The sequence below is a fragment of the Protopterus annectens genome, chromosome 10.part0, assembly GCF_019279795.1.
Source record: "Protopterus annectens isolate FY-2018-M chromosome 10.part0, PAN1.0, whole genome shotgun sequence".
Lineage (NCBI taxonomy): Eukaryota > Metazoa > Chordata > Ceratodontiformes > Protopteridae > Protopterus > Protopterus annectens.
Window position 1 is genome coordinate 360,578,920 of NC_056744.1, and position 23,898 is coordinate 360,602,817.

The 23,898-nt window shown below is 42.1% G+C and overlaps 1 protein-coding gene across 3 annotated transcripts in view; it reads right to left on the minus strand.

Moving 5' to 3' along the window:
• SCYL3 (SCY1 like pseudokinase 3) overlaps positions 1-23,898 on the minus strand; it is a 614,991-nt gene that overhangs the window by 248,611 nt on the left and 342,482 nt on the right. The gene's annotated exons all lie outside the window — the stretch shown is intronic.

Below are 23,898 nucleotides of genomic sequence, written 5' to 3' on the forward strand. Positions count from 1 at the left end.
GAACGTTTCTGAGTACTATTGAGCCAAAGGCAGGTCTCCCTCTGGAGACCAAATCCAATTTGTAATGATTGATAAAGGTACGAGGTTTAGCCCAAGTGGCTGCTGCGCAAATGTCATCCATGGAAGCTCTGGAATGGAAGGCTACAGATGTTGCCATAGATCTAGTGGGGTGAGATTTAACTTTAGGCATAGGTTTTTCTATGAAGGAATAGATGAAACGCATGCAGTCTTTTAGCCATTTTGATAATGTAACCTTGGAAACAGCATTTCCCATTCTAGGCCCAGAAAAGGAGATAAAAAGCTGTTCGGACTTGTGGATAGGTTTGGTCCTGTCTAGGTAAAATCTCAGTTGTCTACGTAAATCCGAGTGTAGGAAATACTCTCTTTTATTGGAAAAATTCAGAAAGAACACTGGTAGGTGAATGGTCTGGTTGAAGGAAAATTCAGAAACAACTTTGGGAAGGAAGGATTCACCCGGAGTGATACTCTGGTACACAATGCCTGCAGCTCCGAGACCCGTCTGGCTAACGTGATGACTACTAAGAACAAGGATTTCCAGGACAAGACCTTTATGTCACACTTCACTGCGAGTTCAAAGTGTTTTTGAGTCAAAGACTGAAGGACTAAAGTGAGGTTCCATGGTTCCACAGGCTGTTTGACAGGGGGCCTGATATGAGAGGTTCCCTTGAGAAAGGCTTTGCATAGATGTAAACAGATGAGGGGTGGGTGCCATCTATACCACTGGTGAAATGAGAAATTGCCAACAGGTGTACTCGTATGGTAGAGGCAGAGGCTCCATAGGTTCATAGGTTCATAGATTAGTACTAAGCTAACTGCCCTTCCGAGCCATTTTAAGCCTAGCCAATTATCCCTTGTGAGACTCAAACCCTGCACCTTGTGTTTGTAAGGCAAACACCTTAACCATTAGGCCACCCACCTAACCCAAAGGCACTTTTCCCTCACAGAATTATACACACACACAAACCCCACTTATACTAACACACATACATTCCCTTTGCAGGATTCAAACCCCTACCAAACTATGTTATGACACCAGAGAGAATTATCAAAAAAATTGGCAAAGTATTGCAGTACCACACTCACTGGAGCCGAATACGGGTCTAGCATGTTATCCTTATACCAAATGGAGAAACTTTTCCATTTATCCTGATATAGTCTTATGGTGGATGGTTTATGAGAGGCCAGAATGATGTCTCGAACAGGTGAGGTGAGATTAGCTTGCCAGGCAACTAACGGAAGTGGTGATACCAAGTTGTCAGCTTGAGACTGGGCAGATTTGGGTTGCTCAGCCCTTGGGGGTGAGTAATCAGATCTGGACAAGGGTCCAGAATCCACAGCAGGTATACTAGGCGAGGCCGAAGGAAGGGGAACCAAACTTGTCAAGGCCAGAATGGAGCTATGAGCATCACCTTGCATCTCAACCGAAGAGCTTTCTTTAGAAATTGTGGAATCAGGGGAATGGGAGGATAAGCATACAGAAGTCCCATGGGCCAATCCTGGATTAGAGTGGCCCTCCGGGGGAAATGGGGCAAAAAATGTAATTGACTTTGATCTTTACAAATATTTTTTAATAGAGAAACCGGTTATACCTACTTTTAGAGGCCTACCCAAGGTCCATAAAGACATTAAGAATCCACCAATGAGACCTATAGCATCCAGTAAGGGATGGATTACCGAGACAATCTCTATATATTTAGAGAAACAGCTAAGGAGGATAGTGGAACAGACTGAGACAGTGGTTAGGGACACACAACAGTTCATAGAGAGTCTCTCTGATTATACATCACCTCAAAATAATGGTGAGATTAGATACATGGTAACATTAGATGTGAATTCATTATTCACCTCAATCCCCAATGACATAGGTGTGGACTATATGAGGTTGTTTTTGATAGAAAAGAATATGATGAGAGAGTTGATAATAAGATGTGCTATGTTAATGGACATTATTTTAAAGAACAATGTGTTCGTATATGGTGACCAATATTTTTTATAATAGAAAGGGGTTGCCATGGGCACCCCATGTGCCAATTCGTATACTAACATCATAATGGCATATTGGGAATATACAAACATAATAAGAAGTACATACTATGAGAACATTTTATTGTACAAACATTTTGTAGACAATGTTTTTTATTATGGAAAGGTAAGGAGTCCAAACTTCGAGAGTTCACTGAATACATTAATGGTATGACAGATTTTCTGTCTCTGGTAGGAAAATGGTCAGCAGAAAAGATAGAGTTTTTAGATGTTCTTTTAATAAGAGAAGGAGATACGATACAAACACAGCTTTACAGAAAAGAGTGCAGGAAAAATTCCATATTACACCGCACAAGCATGCATCCCACACATATTTATGGTAATATAGTGAAGGGACAAGCTTTAAGAGCATCTAGACTTACCAGCCAAGACACTAAGTTTCAAGAAACAGTTGAGACATTACATAGTGAATTTCAAGAAAGAGGATACAAAAGAAATGAAACAGATTGTTTATTTAAAGATAGTGTAATAAGGAGGACCTCCACTGGTAAACCATTCATTAGTGGTGGTGGCCATGATTTTAACATAAATGATAGAGTAAGAGATCAAATAGAGTTAAGTAAGCCTGTGATACCTTTTACGAATAATAATAAGAAAATCAAAGAGATTTTTATGAAGAACTGGAATATTCTAACCATAGATGAGAAGTTAAATGAAGTAGTAGGAGACACTCCCAAATTTACTTATAAGAATACAAAATCACTGAAACGTTTATTATGTTATGAGAAAAATGAGAAAAAACATGTTGAGTCCGATAGGAAAGGAACTTATGCATGTAGAAGATGTAATCAATGCTGCTACATGTTGAACAACAATAAGTTCATTTACCCCGATACAGGGCAAGAATATGATTTCAGTTTATATGCAGATTGTAAGACATGGGATTTGATTTACCTAGCTGTTTGTACAAAATGTGGATCTTTCTACGTAGGCATGACTAACAGGAAGTTAAGGGAATGAGTAAAGGAACATATATATGCCATAAATAAGGAAGACAATAGTAATGCCTTGGCTAAACACATTCTGAACAAAGGTACAACACATAGTTTTAAGTTTATAGCCAATGAGTTGATATATAAAAATATTAAGCTAGATAATCACAAGAATTATATGGAGCAAAGAGAAACTAGATGGATTAAGAGACTACAGGCAGATAGGGGCTCAGGGCTTAATGATAGGGTTTCTTTGTAACCCTTCTTGGCTGCTAGAGACTTTAAGCATTAAAGTTTTTTAGAGAGGCCTTTAATATAGGATGCTGTTATCCATCCACTTTGAGGAGTGACCTCGTATATTTATTGATTTCATGTGTTATATGTACATTGATAAATAGTTTTAGATATTAACTTATTAGTTAAGCTGATATTATTATAAAGTTATTCAGCACTTAAGTATGACATAAGTTAGATAGAATGTTTCTTAATAGTCTGTGTCACAGAGTTTGTCTCTTAAATTTGTATTTATATAAAGTTTTATAAGAAGTTTTATATTCAGATTTTATATATTTCACATATATATACATACGTTTTCTATATATATTTCTGTATATACGTTTTTACATTTTTCATTTGCTACCACAAAGTATATACATATATTTTATATATCTCTATATATGGTATATATTTATGTATTCATGCATTTAATGTTGTCATATTCACCAAGGGACATTTTATTAGACAGTAGTTTTTAAAAAGTGATGAAAAAGTAACAGATAGGGGTGATATTACACATAGAGCTTCATGTTATACTGTTGCATTTCATTATTCATGAGGGATTAATGTGATTGGTTCAATAATAAGATAGAAGAGGTATTTAAAGGGAATTAATTTTGTGTTGTTTGAACAGTCTGATGAATCATTCAGTTGAAATGTGAAAGTGCTTACTGAAACGTTTCTTTTATTTTTTGACAGTTTTTATTTTCTTCTTAATAAAAGGTCAGCTTCTTATTGTCGTGTTGTGTCTCAACAAGCTTCTTTTTGAAACAGGGCAAAATAGCTGCTGTATTTGTTGTTCGAAGGGGAGGCGAAAAGATCACAGCACGGTTGGGCCCAGTGACTGAAGATTTCTGTCGCCACCTTGGGATTGAGGGACCACTCGTGAGGCATGAGGATGCATCTGCTCAGTTTGTTCGCAATTACGTTGGTGCTCCCCGGGATATGCATTGCTATCAGAAAGCGGTTGGAAGTTATCGCCCATTGCCAAATTCTCATAGCCTCTCAACACAGGGGATAGGACTTGGTTCCTCCTTGCTTGTTGATATACCAGACCACTGACATGTTGTCTGACTGAACTGCAACTGTCCCAGAAGGGAGAAATGAATGAAAAGTCTGCAACACTAACAGCACCACTCTCCATTCCAGAACGGTGATATGCAGGTGGGCCTCTGAGGTGGACTGTCTTTCCCTGGAAATGGCCCCCCACACCTGATCAGGGAAGCATCCGTGGTCACAATGGCCTTGGGCTGAGGGTATTGAAATGGGCAACTCCTGCATCTGGCCTCATCCACCAAAGGAGGTCCTGCTTGCAGGAGTTGGTTAGTTCGATTCTGTAACTGAGGGGGTGATAGTTTGAAAACCACTGACAAAGAAGGAGCCATTGTAAGATTCACATGTGTAGCTTCATTAGGGGCACTATTGTTAACTGAAGCTGCCATGGATACTAGGGCCTGAAGAACTTCTCTCGCTGAAACTTTTGTTTGACAGAGTATCACTCAGAGCTGGAGCCTCAATCACTGGAGTCTGTAATTTGGGAGTGACACTAGACAAAACCGGGTACTGAACACTGCTCCAATGAACTCTATTTGTTGTGTGTGAGTAAGGTTTGCTTTCTCCCAATGGATGGTTATTCCCAAAATTTTTGTCAGAGAGAGCATTCAAAAAGGAAGACTTGAAAAGGCCTTCGAGGTCACAAATGTGCATCCAGGCATGACTCCTCATGACAATGCCTGAACCCGCTGCTCTAGCCGGCCCTTCGGTCGCACGTGAAAGCAACCTCATGGATGAGTTGGAGACAGATTCCAGGGTTGCGAACTGCAAGGCAACTTTTCCCTGACCTCATCAGACAACTGTTCTGCGAGTGTCCCAGAGAGTTCAACATCAAGTCCCTCTGGAGCCTCGTAAAATGCGCCAAATAGTTAAGTGACCATATAGCAAAGGTCCCTGATGCAAAAACTCGCTTCCCAAGTCTGTCCACTGCCCGGGACTCCCTGTTGGGTGGGTGGACAGCGAGACTTTCCTCAGCCAAGTCCTTTTTCGTGGCTGCCGCCACCACCACAGCATCGACTGGTAACCCTCTGGACCAATGCAAGTTCTCCTCGGGAAGGGAAAGAATTTTATTAGGTCTCTGAGGGATCACCTCAATGGAATCAGGGTTCTTCCAAGCGCGCTGCATGAGCTCATCAGCAGGTGGGGTTACCCAAGGGGTAGAAGGCTGGGCACGAAAAGGCTGCAGGAACATGGACTCCTCAGACGAAGGGTTTGAGGGCTTCCAGTCACCTCTCTGTTTTAGCAGTTTTCAGGATGTCATCAGGAGGTGATTGTGGGGACCTTCACCCTCATCATAACCCATGTCTTCCTTTGAAGACTCCTCATGTGAGTCCATGTGCTTCCTCTTGCATGTCCTATTTCGAGGGGACTCCTCAGTGGAGGTCTCGGAGGAGGAAGACCAGGTACCCTGAACAGTGGTGTCTTGCTGCTTCTCTGCCTGGTGTCCTGAGGGGGGGGGGGTTCGTGGGCAGCTGTAGCTCAAGGGGCGAAAACTGGGGTTCCGTCAAAGGAGTGCTTCCAGAAGTGAGAAAGCAGGTCCGCCCGAAGAGGGATGGGAGACCAGAACTGAGAAAGACAGCCTCAGGACCGGGGTCACATCCAGCTCCGACAAACCCACCACCACGGATGGAGGCTCAAGCAGGATCGGTGCAGACAAGACAGCCTCAGGACCGGGGTCACATCCAGCTCCGACAAACCCACCACCACGGATGGAGGCTCAAGCAGGATCGGTGCAGACGTGGCTATCGGCACCGAGGACGGGACCGAAGACAAACAAGGCTCCATGCCCTGAGCCAAGGCACATGCCCCCCAATCCCCAGGTTGAGGAAGGACCGGTTCTGCAGGAACTAAAGACCAAAGGGGCAAAGCCGGAGCCTGAGTGAGGTCCACTATAGGTGCCGAGGTGATGGGTTCCGAGAAGGACGTCAGAGCAGAAGGCTTCAAAACTGAAATGGTCCAAGGAGTGTAAGGAGGAGTCCGTGGAGAAACCAACCCAAGTCCTGTAGGCGGATGGGTCTTAGAAAGTGTGGGTATCCTCCTGGCTGACAACAGCTGGTCCACAAGACACACCACGTTGTGTTCTGACAGGCTCCTGGTGGATCTAGTGGATACTCCGGACGGACAGTCAGGTCAGTCAATGAACGTGCTATACATCTGGCCCAGAAACGGATCTACGGAAGGGGAGTATCAGGTCCGTGGTGTAAGGTCTGCCTGCACCGAAGTCTCAAGTTTCGAGACCGGGAATAATGGGGTCAAATCCAACTTGGGTGGCAAAACGCTTGGTGCCGAAGTGGCACTCGGAGCTGAAATGGTTGGTTCCAAAATCATAATTGACGAAGGTATTGAAGGTGTGCACTGAGCGTAGTTGGCCACAGATGCCGAAGTCGTAGTAGGCGTAGTGAGGTCTATCATCGGTGCCAGAGGCAGGATTGGTGCAGAAGCTGCCACTGGTATCGCACGTTTCGAGATGCTCGGAGACAAGGACAGACGGAGCCTTAAAGGCAGGTTTATGCTCAGAGGACAACTTTGGAACCTTTGATTTCACAGGCTTACCCTGATCACCGGATGGTGAGGGGGGAAGCGAGTGGGACCTCTTTTTCTCTTTCATAGGAGGGGTTGAGACCTCCATTGCAGAAATGGCCTCTGAAAAGGGGGACTTAAGTAACCCTTTCAGTATCAGTTTATTTTTGCACTCATTAAGAGTGTGTTGACTGAAATTCTGACAAATGTCACAAGGGGGCTGCACCGAAAGATGGGGCACCCCCAAACAGTATACACAATCATCTTGAGAATTCCTATTAGGTAACCTGCCATTACATGAAGCACAATGTTTAAACCCTGAAGTACCTTTCTTATCAGACATCTTGACAGAGAGACACCACAGGCAAACAGTATAACCAGTCAGAAGTAATAAGTCAAACACAGTTCAAAAAAGCCACACAGTTGTATCACTACAGCAATATGTGTAAGTAAAAACAGAAACACCTTACTGAAAAAACACTAACAGGCTAGAAAAGGAAGGAAAATACCAGCTATGGTATTGAAGGAATACCACAAGTCTAAGGGGGAAAGGCCGTATCAACAATGGTACTTGAAAGTTTACCAACAATAACAATGGGTAGAGCAGAGAAGAAAGATCAAGGTCTGACAAAAGAAAAACACACGAGATACTAATCGCTCACTAAAATAGAAAGTATCAAAAGTTATCCACATAGAATATCAAATAAAGTTCCACTTAGCTGAGAGCGCCACGGCTTTATGGCTATGCGGCAAACGAGATCTGAGATAACAGGGAGAAGGGCATTCTGGGTAGAAGCTTAGCTCAAGAGTTTTGGGCTGGTGCGAGCTTGGTAAAAACGCCGACTCGGTTCCGAGGGCTCGGATCTAAACCCCATCAGTGATGAATGGAATGAAGATTAACAACATCAGATTATATATTACTTTGATAAATAGCTACGAGTCTACTACAAGTCCTTGAAACACTAAACATCAAGTACATACTAATTAAAATTGTCTGAAAATCAATTACTCGAATATAAAACAAAACAAAAGAAATTACAAAAAACATTTTTTGCAGGGGGCAAGCCCTACACTAAAGAGCACCCCACACTCCCTGCTATTTATACTCAGAGATCACACTACAGTGGGGGAAGGGCAAATTCCGAATCCCCAATGTACTACAATCTCATGCATGAGAAAAAGTTGTATATTCGAAAGCTTTGCCTTTTTATCTGTGTTGTTTCCTCAATAAACTGTTGTACATCAGGTGTTGGACTTCTGGGTTTTTTTTTATGTTTTTGGATACCTGCCCTGTATTTTATATATACATATGGGTGTACTTCAGACAGTTGAACGGCCATAACGTCGACACGCATATGGCAGTGAAAAAACATAATTTCTTCACATCGAACCTGAAATAATAATAATAATAATAATAATAATACACCCCCTGCACCTGCCACACCCCCCTGCTGCTTCAATATACCAACTCTGAGATCGCACTTACATTGAAGTGAATGGGAATTTTTTCCTATGGCGATCTCCATGCAAACGGTCTGATGTTGAATAAACAATGTTTTCCTCTCAGCCATATGCGGTTTGACATTATGGCCATTTGACAATCTGAAGGGGAAGCCATATATCTACATACTGTTAATGAGCAAATGATCCAAATATGTTGACCACAAAAGGTCCACTTTCAAACGTCAACATGCTACTACGTATGTGCCAGGCAAAAATCTTGATGCATGCAAAAGTTTAAAAAACAGCAGAAAACACCACATAAATAAATATATATATATATATATATATATATATATATATATATATATATATATATATATATGTGTGTGTATATATATATATATAGACAGATATATATATATATAGATATAGATATAGATATATATGTATATATAGATATAGATATAGATATATATATATATATATATATATATATATATATATGAACTCTGAGAACACACAATGTGGGGAAAGGGCATTTCTCCCAACCCCAAACATTGTGCAGTCTCACACGTCTGCTAAACTTTGTCGACTAAACAGATGTTGACCAAAGACGCTTCAGTAATGTTCTTGCATAAGGGTACATAATGAGTGATAAAACAACATTACCAAAGTCAGTTTGTTTAAACTGTTTGAACAAACTGACTTTCCGAAAACATAAAAAAAAAATCAGTAAAATTAGAAGTTATGTACTTACCATAACTTGCCATTTATGTTGTCCACTTCATTCCTCCTCATTGATGGGTCACGGATCTGACTCGGCCACATTTCCTAGACTTGGATCCAATTTTCGAGTGCCTCCCTCTTCCCATAATGCATTACACCATCCCCAGCTCAACAGATTGAGGTTGCTGCCCTATTGCCTACATAGTTATTGAGAAAAGACAAATACAAGAAAAGTTGAGGCTCAAAACTGAAACCTGAGGTTTCCAAGATCATCCAAAGATCTTTGTAAAAGTGACAAAGCCAGGAGATGGCTGGGAGGGAAGGTGGGGAAGAATGAAGTGGACAACACAGATGCCAAGTTATGGTAAGTACACAACTTCTAAATCTGAAGTTGTCCACTTCATTCTTCCTCACTGATAGGTCAGAAACCCCAGTTACATAACATCTGGGTGGCCAACAAGGAGGACTACACTGCAGCACTGCCGGACAAAGGAAGCCCTACTTCTGGAGACAGTGTCCAAATGGTAATATGCGAAAAAGGTATGAGTCTTTGTCCAAGAGGCTGCAACACAAATATCATCAACTGAAGCTCAGAACGAAATAACAGATGAGGTAGCCATAACCTTTTTAGAGTGGGCTCTAGGAGGAAGAAAAAATTCCCAAAACTTCCTGAGACAAAACCAGTGAAATACAGCCAGTAAACCACTTAGCCAAAGTAATATCAGAAACTGTTTGACCTAAACAGTTAAAGTGAAAGGATATAAATAACTGGTTAGTCCTCCTGTACTTTTGTACTGTGAAGGTAAAAACACAGATATCTATGAACATCAAGCTGATGTAGCATATATTTGGTACTTGGCACTTGGCTAAATAAACTACCATTTTCAAGTTACAGTTGTATGTCTTATTTGTTTTAAATGTAACACCCTTAACACTAAATGCTCTGCCCAAGTCCATAACTTTGCAATATGCACACATCTCGCATTTAAACATTCCAGGATGTCTAGTAGAATAAAAAGTTCTATTTACATTTAAAACAAATAAGAGATACAACTGTAACTCGAAAATGGTAGTTTATTTAGCCAAGTGCCAATGTTGCCCCGTCTACTATAAAGGTAAGATGGAGAGAAAATTTAAAGAATGAGGGTATGAACACATTTACTCCATCAGTAAGGGCAAGATGAAGAACGCACTTACAAAACATGTTTCAGTAGAAAAAGATCATTTCTTTAAATTTTGAGTTATTGACCAAATTGTCCTGATAGTAGAGGGGCCCCTGTTCTTTGAAACTAGAGGAATTGGAATGGTCTTGGCAAATATGCCTGAATGCTTACTGTTACACTGGCATAAATGATGCATGTTCTATATTATTTTTATTAAAACGCAAAAGTCTTGCTAGATAATAATATCTTCAAGTTTTATATCAACTAATTTTTTTATATTTTATTTCTGCATATTTGTATGCAATATCAACAGTAAATTCATTAACTATTTAATTATGCATAAATATAAGTACATTTTAAGAAAGGGGAGGGGGAGGAGTAAGTATGCTTTTTATTTCACTGGGCTGGACTAGAACACATGATGAGTGATGAAAGATTTTTAAATGTGTTGTCTTTAGTTACTTTTTATCTATAGAAGCTCAGGTTGTCTGACTGAACAAAAAGTGCTTAATAAACATGTGTGGGACTGTCATCTTTGGTTGCTGTTTACTTGTTTTCACTTAGTTTGTTGGTCTTTGGAGTTTCTACCTCCCTTAACATACCACTATCAGACCTGAACCACATATTAAATTACTTGATGTCACCATCGATGATGAACTAAAATTTGATATACATATCAATGTATAAAAAAAAAAAGTAAACACCAAAAACTTGGCCTCCTCTACCAAAATCATAAATTTCTTTCTCCCTCTTCAAAACTCTCTGTAGCCATATCTCTCCTCTTACCCTGACATCTATATGCAGCCCCAATCCTTACTAACTTCCAGTCTTCTCTTCTCAGTAAATTAGAACAAACCTAAAATAAAATAGCTAAATTTGCTGCCAACCTCCCCTACAAATCCCACCACTGCCTTGCCCTCAAGTCTTTGCAATGGCCTGAATTCCCTAAACAACTTCTTCCACAACTGCATATTACATACTCAGTTCTTTATAACCCCACTATCTCAAATATTGTATCACAGTATATCCCCCGATGTCAGCTCCGTACAGCTGAATAACATCTTCTGGACATCTACAAGCCATCAAGAAATAGTGGCAAGTCATTATATAAATACTCAGCAGCTCACTCGTGGAACTCCCTTCCTCATGATATAAGAAGTATCCCCACAAGTCCCAATTCAAACTAGCACTTGAGCGCTACGTACAAAACACCTGGTCCTGTCTAGCTGCAACCGGATCCTACTTACCTTCTTCCTAATTCCACTTCCTCACTTTCACTGTCTTTCTCTTTCCTCTTTTCTTTCTCCTCTTCCTAATGATACATACCAGCTCCCACTACTAGTAAATATCGTTTTTTTTCTTTGCATCCACACTATCATGTTGTTACTGTATGTATATATATATATATATATATATATATATATATATATATATATATATATATATATATCTGTCTATATGGGTCCCCTTCAGTAGATCGAACATGTAACAAGTTCGAACCTCATATGGCCGAGACCATATGCTCGAACTTGTAAATGTTCGATCGGACTTAATGGAGATCTCCGTACAGTGCGGAACGGGAAGATTTCCCTTTTCCGCAATGTAGTGCGATCTCGGAGTTGGTATATTTAAGTAAGGGGGGTGGGGTGCAGGGAGGCGTAGTCCCCCTGCTACAGACATTTAATTTTGTTTTTTGTTGTTTTTTCTTTTTTTACTTCAGTGTTCGAACTATTACAAGTTTGAATATATGGTTTCTGCCATATGTGGTTTGAACTTGTAATATGTTCCATCTACTGAAGTAGATCCATATATATATATATATATATATATATTTTTTTTTTTTTTTTTTTTTTCACAATAACATACAAAACTGTTAATTGTGTTAACTGCATTTTGTTGGATTAATTATTGCTATATGCGTATTGTGATGCAATTTCTTTTTTGAATGACTGTAATTGTAATTGGAACTTTTCTCCTCGGGTCTCCACTGAAAATGGGCCTTTGGCTCAGTTGGACTAGCCCGGTTAACAAATGACAATAAATAAATAAACATCAATGCTTGGATCCAAAGATCATCTCAGATCCTAATAACAAACCATATGTGAACTGAAGCATTGTACCCCAAGGTGCTGGAGTCTAGACAAAGGGAGTGTGTCTCTCCATGTGTACCTGGCTTTGATCGGGTCTGAGTCTAAGGATCCAAGGACGAGGTGGAGAAAGATCGTATATATTGGCCACTTTAGTATCTGCAGGTGTTATCCTGTGGCAAACATACAGTCGGATCTGAAGACTTTGGATCCGATGAGTAAAAACAATCAAGTGTCAACCCTTCAAGGGACCTAACCTGTCAAATCCAAGGGTACTGAGGGACTGACAGAGACCCTCATAACTTTGGATCCGAAAATCTCGTAATATGCTGGTACACTTCACTCTTTTAATGGGGGCTTGAGCGAATTTTTTTTTTTTTTTAAAGTTGAATTGCAGCAGATGCACACAGCAACCGGTCCCCAACGTTACAAGCACCAGTTGTAGAGCTGTTTACAATTCACTTGATTTACCAAGCCCTCACTGGTATAAAACTTAGAAAACTGCTACAGTAACATATCTTGTGGTAGCATGCATTTTCTGCAAGATATTACATCTGAAACTCAAGCTTATGTTATTTTTTAATGATTTCAGTCAACAATGAGTTGCCAGGAAAACCACAAATTTTATAAGGAAAGGACCAAGAACATGAGGCAAAGAGGGGGAGATCTGGACCTACTGTGAAAAACTCTGTGCAATCAAAGTTAAGCAGCCAAAGGAAATGAAACAAGGAAGTGCTCTTAAGCAAGCCAGGGCCACCCTAACCGCCAGTGGAATGTGGCAAAATTAAAAGAACAAGAATGTTACTAAACTATCTAAAAACCACAACTTTAAAGTTATCTATGTGTTGATGCAAATGCCGGAGGAACAAGAATCATGATAAACAATGCAGTCTGCAGAAACAAACTTCTTTCTTAAACTGATAACTTATGTTAGACAATGGCATAACCGTTTAACCATAGTGACACCCATTAAGAGAAAGGGTGCCACTAGAGCGGGGAAACAAAGGAAAAAATAAGCCAACCAGGAAGGGATTGCAAGGATAAACATATTTATCTTATAAGCTGTGAAAGTTACACAAGATGATAAAATAAGATAAAAAGGGAAAAATTAAGTACCTTACATTTTCAGCCATAAGCAAGTCTTGAGACAAGAGACTGTTAACTTAACAGTACAGCTTTAGAAGACAGGCAGTACCAAAAAAAAAGGCCATTAATTAGAAAAGAAAGGCAAAAAGAACATAAAGGTAACATATAAGCCACAAACTGCTACCAAGGAATGTTAGAAGAACAGGGTAAATAAAGGTACAGAGTTAAGTAAACATTCTTACAACCCAAAACTTGGAATCCACCATCTGGTAGACAAGTTCAGTGAAAACATAACCCCTCTGTCCCCCATCGGTAAACCAGGACATCCCAGGCACTTGCCTCCCTCCCCTCATCACCATGGAGCAGGTCATTAATGCCCTCTCAAAGGCAAAATATACAGCCTCCATGGGACCCGACAACATCCCTAGTTATGTCCTACATGAACTCAGGCAAGAGCTCTCAGCACCAATAGGCACCCTATTCAACCAAAGCCAGTGCACTGACTACGTCCCAGCAGAATGGAGGAAAGCCACTGTCATCCCTCTACACAAAGGTGAAGCATCCACAGACCCAGGCAATTATACATCCATCAGCCTAACTAGCCTGATCTGCAAGGCCATGGAGCACATTATCATGGACCTTATAAACAATGGCACTGGCAACCTACAAACACTTGATCCCACACAGTTTGGTTTTGTCAAAGGGAGATTATGCCTATTGAACTTGGTTGCCTTCTTCGAAACAGTCACCAAAGCCATGGATGAGGGGAAGATGGTGCACACCACCTACCTTGACTAGCCAAGGCCTTCAACACTATTCCCCACTCAGGCATAATAGATGCTCTCTCCCCGCTAGGCATCAACCCGTATATTACCAGACGTGCTGCTAACTGGCTCACTGACAGAACCCACTCAGTCAAAATAGGGGACGCCACCTCTAGTAGTACACCCGTAACAAGCGTCGTACCCCAAGGATCGGTCTTGGGGCCTCTGCTGTTTGGGATATACTTTTCTGAGGTGCAAGCCAAAACCAGTGGTCTGTGGCTGACCAAGTTATGACTGCAAGCTGGGCACGGTCATAAATTCCCCTAGTGATGTGAGCATCTTCCAAAAAGGCCTTACCCAAACTAATGACTGATGCCAGAAGCATGGCCTCAAACTGAATACCAAGAAATGTATCATTATCACCTTTGGGGAAAATGGCGTCCCCACTAATTATCTCATTAACAACAACGTTCTAAGCAAGCAATCAGTCGTGAGGGACTTAGGCACCTAGGTTGATAGGAACCTGACTTTTGACCACCACGTTGCCTCCGTTGTACAGAAGGCTTTCTACATGGCTCACCTCATACGTAAGGGTATTTCATCCAGGAACAAGGAGGTCATAACATCCCTGTACTCCTCCCATATCAGACCCACTATCGAGTACAATGCCCCCTTCAGCATGTACCTTGCCAAGCACAAGCAGCAGCTGAAGAGACAACAGACGTTCCTTACCAGGAAAATCCAGGGTCTGAAACACCTATCCTATACAGACTGCTTAGAGGTGACCTGTGTCTGGCCATACAAGGCCATCTCAGACTCAGCCTTGATGGAGTTGCTGCATATCCATAAGTCCAAGTCCACTTGTGCAACCCGCATGCAAGGCCTCAACCTGGTCTTTGACATTAGTAGAATTTGTTGGTGGGACAGATTTGTGTCCCAACGACTCTCCCATCTGTGGAACAGACTCCCTCTCCATATCAAGCAGAGTACCTCACTAGTCCTCTCTATGAGGAACCTGGACAACTGGATGGGAAACAGAACATATACCCCTGGGATCTCACCTGTGTCCCTGTTGGACAGGGAAAACAGGTAATGACTTTGTGGGAACATAGGTGAAATTCATGGCTAGCCTTATAAGGGCTCCGGGCCAATAGCCTAGCACAGTCCTATGAACCTATGGCCAACACCGGTGGCAAATGAGATCTGAGGAGCTGGGGATGGCATAGTGCATTGTGGAAAGAGGGAGGAGCTCGAGACTTGGATCCAAGTCTTGGAAATTTGGCCGAGTTGGATCCGAGGGTCAGATTCATGACCTGTCAAGTGAGGAAGAATGCAGGGGACAACATCAGATCAGATGTTTTTGAAGGGGGGCAAGCCCTTGCCCCACACATATCTGCTAAATTAAATACTGCACCTCCAAGATTAAACAAAACTAAAGAAAAGGGAAAAATTCCCTCATATCTGGTATTCAGCTATCTCACAAAAATACTGGTCTCCCACTTATTCTGTTCTTAATGCATTCTATTTGATGAGTTTACTCACAACAAAATACATTTGAATACAAAGCCACTGAAACACAAAGAAGTGATGCATATGTGTGTGTGTGTGTGTGTGTGTGTGTGTGTGTGTGTGTGTGTGTGTGTGTGTGTGTGTGTGTGTGTGTGTGTGGATTTAATTACCTTAGTCAAATAGAATTTATGCTGATATGCATAATGTAGACACAAATTGACTGACATGATGCATGCCAACATGTTACGACCCATGCACCTAGCATTAATCTTGGCCCGTGCAAAAATTTAAAGTGAAAACTGACGCCCGTGCCCTGGCCCAGCAATCAAAGAGCCTCAATGCTCACCACTAACACCAGAGAGGGCGTCTCATATAGGAGGAAAGGATAAAAAATACACACAGTAAAGTGCAATTTCCCTTAAGAGCACACAGAGATCACAGTCAGTCCAGGGTTGGTCACTCCCTTGCTCCCCAGGTCCCCAATAAGACTCCCAACTGGCACAGCTATAGGGTCCAGATCTCAGCCTAGTGGGCAAGCTAAAACCTCTACCACCCTCTCTGTCCAACCAGTGCCTCGTGTCCCTGTCCAAGTAGCTGACACACACACACACACACACACACACACACACACACACACACACACATGCACTTTGAGATAAGTTTATACAACCACACAGACACTCCTGGGGAAGGCTGGCACAGGTTCTCCAGCTGTGCTCCTCTCTCCCAGACTATACGGTAGTACCAGCTGCCACCACCCACTAATAATATTTATCAGCTACTCAAAGGCCCTTAAAAGGGTGTCCAATTATTACTGTGCAATATTATTATCCAATTGGTAGATGTGACTAAACAGTCTCAAGGCTTATTAGAGTAACTTGGTACAGGATCCTTATATATATATATATATATATATATATATATATATATATATATATATATATATATATATATGCAATGTACTCTTAGAGCTTAACTTATGTCTACACAAACCAGCCACAGTTAAAAGGTTTTAAAATATTTAATAATAAATAATTAAAACCACAAGACAATACTTTCTACTATACAGTCAGTATTAGTCAAAAGTTCAGAGATCACACAAAAATACTTAAAATAATTCAGTAGTACAGTTCTGATATCACAGAAAAACAGTCTAAACTTTCTAATTCCTAGCTACTTCTAGGAGAAAACACAGTTATAACATACTACTTACATAGAGAGCATAAGGCAGTGCTAAGTTGGATATTCAAGACAAAAATGCTTAATGCCTTCTGATTCTCTGTTTAAATTGAAACTACAGTTCTGATAAAACATTACATCATTTCACACTTTCCTGGTGTTCAAAGGCTGACAGAAACTGCATTTACATTCTTTTACACTTAGGCAGAAACCAGAGCAATAAAGGACATTCCACATGTAAATTCTGGTCATTAACTTTAGCCTTAGAACAATAGGCAGGAAGCCTTCACCTAGCCAGACTGTAGCCGACTTGTAAACATCAAAGGCAGTGATGAAATAATTTTAATTTCAAAGGACCAACAAGAAATGCTTGACTTGGCTTCCTTTACAGCAGATGGCAATGTTGCAACATTGTTTTAAGTTCAACCTTTCACAACATATTCTTGCATTTAAGAAGCAAACCTGTGATTCACATTCGTATTTACAAATGATAGAATTATGTATAAAATTCTATCTGGCTAGGCTGGCAGCCTTCACCCTTCTCTACCAGTCTCCTCCTGCGTACTACTACTCACCTCTACCTTTGCAGTCACTCTATCCAAGGGACCATCAGTACCCACAAGCAGCTGTTGCTCACCTTCAGTTTCACTGCTACAGAATAGTTCCCTCCCTGAAGTAACCACCTCACCAGTCCTGGCTGCAAGTATGCAGTCTGTCTGGGTCTCCCCCCCAGGCTACCAGACCCACATGCTTGTCTCCTAGCCTGACCCCGTGTAACTGCATAAGCACATGGTACTGCCTCATCAAATCTTTCCCTATCAGGACATCTGCAGGATGGTAGTTTGGTAGCCCTGTTGTCTCAAGACAATCTACTATTGGCATTTTGTCTTTCCCACTTACTGGCTCCCTCACCTTTTGTTCCCCACCTTGCCTCTGTGGACAACTGTATGCCACATGGCCCCACTGGTTGCATTCAAAACATTTAACCCTAGCTCCCGGACGTGTACCTGGACTGTGGCTTCCCCTGCCACTGGCAGATTCTGTTGGGGCAGTCTGTGCTGCCCACCATGGATTCCTTTAGACACATGAGCAGTACTGGGGGTCCCCTTCCTGTGCAGGGCTGCCCTGCTTGCCAGGTGTAGGTCTCCCTTCTTCCCCAACTCATGTGAAGTAGCACATCTATATATATATATATATATATATATATATATATATATATATATATATATATATATATATGGGTCTAGGACTATTTACCAAATGCCCAAAACACCAAAACTAGAACCGCCGAACACACTTTAGTGAAAGTACTTTTCACTGAAAAAGCACCTTCACTAAAGTGTGCAAAAAAAAATAATAAATAACAAAATTAAAAAAAAAACAAACAAAGAGCTCACGTTTACGCAGGGGGGCAAGCCCTCCTGCACCCTCACACCCCCCTACTTTTATATTATCACTCCGAAATTGTACTACAATGGGAGAAAGGGAATACTCCCTTATCCCCGATGTGCTACGATGTCAGCAACATCCATTTCCCCACGTTTTTCTCTCTTTTTTTTTTTTTAAGCACGCTTTCGCGAAAGTGTGCTCGGCAGTTTCACTTTCGGTGAAACAGTCATTCGGTAGACAGTATGGATCCCATATATATATATATATATATATATATATATACACGTAAACACAAACAAAGAGGTGGATGGATTGTGTGAGAGAAAACCTGCGACATGAGTGTTGAAGAAGGCAGGAGAGTGGCAACGAACAGTGAGAGAGACGGCAACAGTTGACAAGATACCCCTACCCCATGGAGACAAGTATGAAAAAGGAGGTTGATGATGACAATGATATATACATGTGCATACACATTCACCTCATGAAGTTTACTCTTGTGGGAGGAGAGGCTGGACTCTGCCCTTCTGAGCTGGGAATTTCTGGTTAAAGGCTTATAGTGCCTGCATATTTCAACTGTTTCTTAGTGAAATTGGTACACCTTGTTTGCTGTAGCATAGACTAGATCCAGGCCTGCTGAATCTAGCTCTGTTTGTATGCGTGTTGTTTGTTTGCTTGTTATTTCCCTGAAACGCTAATACCACCTAAAACGCGGCTTTTCAGCGCTTCTGTGGATCCCTAGTGATATCTGCATTGCTTACTGTACTCATTTCCTTGTTTCACTTAAAAGAAAGTTACTGTTTGTCATTTTTGCATTTAAGTTACCTGTAACACATTGCATTTAAGTTACCTGGCACTTGCTCACTAAAGCAATTATATAAGTCAGCACTAAAAAATTAAAAGCACTACACTCTCACAAAGTCCTCTTGAGTACCTTGTTCCCCATTGGCCCTTTTTTTCAATTATAAAGGAATTCCCAATACTATTCTAGCATGTCCAAAGGTCAGTTGTCAATCTTCTCTCCGGTCCAGCTGGTGAATCTGGGAATCTTGAGGCAATGTTACAACTGCCTCATGTACACTCCTCCTCCCAATAAATTCCAACACATGTGGGAGATGCATCCATATAGCCAAACTGGAGGCTAAGCTCTCTCAACTCAGTACTGGCGCAACCAGTCAGGAGGAGAAGGAAACCACACTCAGTACAATTCCAGTCTCACATAGACCTACCACGACAGCAGACCAAACACATAAACACACAAAAACATACTCGGAGGCTCTAAATAAAAATCTGCCTAAGCAGCAGAGACCTCCAAAGCAGACACCCAAGCAACCGCTACCCCAAAACAAAACACGTGCAACACATAGCTCACAAAGCCAGTGTGCCGAACAGTCACAGCTCTTAAGGCTAAACAACACATCTGATACACTTGTAATAGGTGACTCTATCATCAGGCACACTGACGTCCCGCTCACCAGGCTGAACAAGGAGAGGGTCACGGTGAGCTGCCTGTCGGGTGCTAGGATCCGCCACATAACACAAGCACTCAGGTCACTCCAAGGCAAGTACAAATATGACTCAGTCATTGTCCATGCTGGTGTGAATGACCTGAGACGTACCTCCCTGGACTACATGAAAAGAGACATAGAGGAGCTCTCTGAGCATGTGGCCCAGGCCGGTATGACCCTGACCTTGAGTAGCATCTTACCCTCACCAAGAATGATGCCACAATATGAAGACAAGATGATCAATTTCAACAATTGGCTTAATTATTGGTGTCATTCAAAGGGGATCCAATGCCTGTCAGCCTGGGATGACATGCTCGACAAGCCACGATGCTTCGCTAGGGACAGCTTGCACCTGTCACCCCTGGGCTTTCGGATATTGGCAAAGGCTCTTGCTACCCCCATAGTGCCTTTTTAGGCAAGGCTCAAAAGACAAACCCACCTCCATAGGTATCACAAGGGATAAGAAACTAAGAGTAATGCTACTCAACGCCAGAAGTCTAAACCTCAAGATGCATGCACTCGAAACTCTCCTTAGCATGGAGAAAATCGATATCTATGCAGTAACAGAAACCTGGTTCAAGGCTCCCGAGAGCACCCCAGCACTACCAGGTTATACCTCATACCATGCTTTTCGGCCCCAAAACTTGGACCGACCCACAAAAGGAGGCGGGAGTATCAATATTCGTCAAAGATACCCACACCTCCAGGTTGGTGGCACAGCACGAAGCATCAGAGACTATCCATGTGCAACTAACAGTGGGTAAAACTGCCTTCCAGTTTATAGCCTGCTACAGACCACCCTCCCTAACCCAGGAAACCCACTCGGCCTTCATGAGAACACTGGAAAATATGAAGGTCTCTCCAAACACCATTATATTGGCGACTTCAACTACCCAAACATAGACTGGGAGCATTACTCTAGTTCCAACACCCTAGCCCAAAGGTTCCAAGAATTTATAAACTCAAATGCTATGGAACAACTTGTTACCACTCCCACAAGAGGGGAAAACATACTGGACCTGATCATCACCAACATGGGGACTCTATGCTCCAGACCAGAAGTGTATCCCTCACTGGTAAGATCAGACCATAAACTAATCTCACTGGATGTTCACATCCCGACACCACCCCCTGCCCAGAAAACCACAGTGAAAAACTTCTCTAAAGCAAATTTCACACTCCTCAAAACTGAGGTGGAATCCTTCAAAGCCCCTGGGCCTGTGGAAAATACGGCCCAGACCGCAGAATCCTTTATAAACGCATTCTATGAACACCTTCAGGAATGCATGGATTATGCGATCCCAAATAAAACCAAGACCCAATCCTCCAAAGGCAGACATCCTGTCTGGTGGACCCCAGCCATAAACAAGCTATACAATAGAAGGAGGAAGCTACTAAATGATAGAGCAAAATTACAAAAAGGGAAGGCATCTCTGATCAGTATTAGCAAAAAACTACGGGCACTCATAAAATCGTCTAAGGCCAGCTTCGAGAGAAAAATTGCACAGGACACTAAGGATAATCACAAGGCTTTCTTTAGTTATGTTAGGAACCTGGGTGGTAATTCCCAGATATGCTCAGAATTAGTCCAAAATGACAAAAAATACACCGAACCCACAGACATTGCCAACATCCTAGCTGACAGGTTCAGCGCAAACTTCTCCCCCCCCTCCCCACCAAAAGGGCAAATATATATTCCAGCAGAGTGCTGCCCCCCTGACATCTCGGATGCTCAGATAAGAGCCGCCCTCTCCAAAGCAAAAAACACAGCATCAATGGGACCAGACGGTGTCCCGGGCTGCGTCCTACATGAACTCCAAGAAGAGCTAAACCCAAACATAAAACTACTGTTCAATCTCAGCCTTACTACAGGATATGTACCCAAAGAGTGGCGTACAGCAACTGTGGTCCCTCTCCACAAAGGTGGTGCCTCAACGGATCCTGGAAACTATCGCCCCATAAGCCTGACTAGCTTGGTCTGCAAACTATGGAAAGGATAATCATGGACCTCATAAATAAAGATAATGGGGACCTACAGACACTGGATCCTACCCAGTTCGGCTTTGTTAAGGTCAGATCCTGCCTCTTAAACCTGGTTGATTTCTTTGAAACAGTCACCAAGGCCATTGACGAGGGGAAGGTGGTCCACACAGCCTACTTGGACCTCGCAAAAGCCTTCGATACAATACCCCACTCGGGCATTATAGATAAGCTCACCAGCTTAAATATAAACCCCTATGTCACTAGATGGGTTGCAAACTGGCTCAAGGACAGAACCCACATGGTTAGAATTGGTGGAGCCATGTCAGACTCCAAACCAGTTACAAGTGGCGTCCCACAAGGCTCAGTCCTGGGACCTCTCTTGTTCAGTATATATTTCTCAGAGGTACAGGCCAACATGGAAGGACTGTGGCTGACCAAGTTCGCAGATGACTGCAAACTGGCGCCATAATCGACTCTCCAGCCGACACAAGCATCCTCCAAAAGGGCCTCATAGAAACAGACAACTGGTGCCAGAGCCATGGCCTCAAGCTAAACGCCAAAAAGTGTATAGTCATCCCCTTTGGCAAAAACAAAGTGCCCACAAATTACCACATAGGTGGTAATCCATTAAGTACAGAAGAAGTAATTAGGGACCTGGGGACCCAAGTTGATAGCAATCTCTCATTTGACAACCACGTGGCCAAAGTGGTTAGAAAAACATTTTATATAGCCCGCCTAATCATGAAGGGATTCACATCTAGATCAGGGGAGGTCATCGTGCCTCTTTACTCATCCCTCATCAGGCCCATAATTGAGTACAATGCCCCTTTTGGGATGTACCTTACCAGACACCTGCAGCAACTGGAAAGACCCCAAAAGTACCTCACCATGAAGATCAAAGGGCTCAAACAGATGCCATATGCTGCCCGGTTAAAGAAACTCCAGCTCTACTCAGTGGCATACCGCCTGTTCAGAGGCGATCTGTGCCTGACGTATAAAGCCATGTCCAACCCGGAATTAATGGACATGCTGCACCTCAGAAAATCCAAATCCTATCGAGCTACACGCTCGAGAGACTTGAACCTCAGCACTGAAATAAATAGGACATGCTGGAGGGACAGATTCATAACCCAGAGGCTCCCTTCACTCTGGAATAAAATCCCAGTCCAGGTTAGGCAGAGTCCCTCATTGACTCTCTTCAAGAGGAATCTTGATGAGTGGATGGGAGATCGTAGGTTTACCCCGGGTATCACTTCTGTGTCACTGTTAGACAGAGGCACAGTATACTAACCTCAAAAAAAGGGCATAGCAAAATTAATTTAAAATGGGTGGCGAAAGCCAAACACATTCTGGCTAGGCTTATAAATGCCCTAGGGCAGATAGCCTAGTATGAACCTATGAACCTAAGTTTACAATGAAAGCATTTATGGATACAAAAAGATCATGGTTATTCTCAGTAGAGGTTCTGTTACAGAATATAATTAAGTAAACGCTAGTAAAAAACAGACATGATGACCACAGTTCCAATCTTAAAGCTATTCTTATAGACCAGTAACAAAACAGCAGTCACCAATAAACCACAGGATGGCAACATAACTTATAGAATAGTACAAGCTTCACCACTCGTAGCCAAGCATTATTCTGGCATGTGTTCTAGGCCCCATAACCTAGGATCACAGAGTAATGTCTTTGGGCCAACATTCCTCTACACAAAAATAATCTTTTTTTATCCATCCCTTACAGCCTTCCCAGTGACCCACATCACAAGGTGAATCTACCAGCACTCCAGTTCTCCCCAATCTAATGCCCAAATTTACACCACAGCCACTGAGGAACCTAAAAGCATCCTAGGGGCTCTGCTATCCACCTTCTAGCAGTTTCTTCTTTTATATTTTACCTACTCACTTTCCCCACCCTCTCCCCTGTGCTCATTGACACACATCCAAGGGCAACTCCCCTCTTTGGACCAAGTGTCCCCTCTTAGGGAGCATCATAGACAAATGCTCCCCAGTCTCAAAGATGGGCACTCCCATCCCTCCCTAATGCTCCATCAGTCAGCTGAGCTGCTAACCGAATCTCGGTAGCTTGGGCTGTAGAGTTACAAGCAGGTATAACCAACATATACAGCTGAGAATACTGAACAAATATAGATAGATACAACAAAGATGTAAGAGCAATATACAATTGAGGCATCTGAACAAGAATAAATATGTACACCA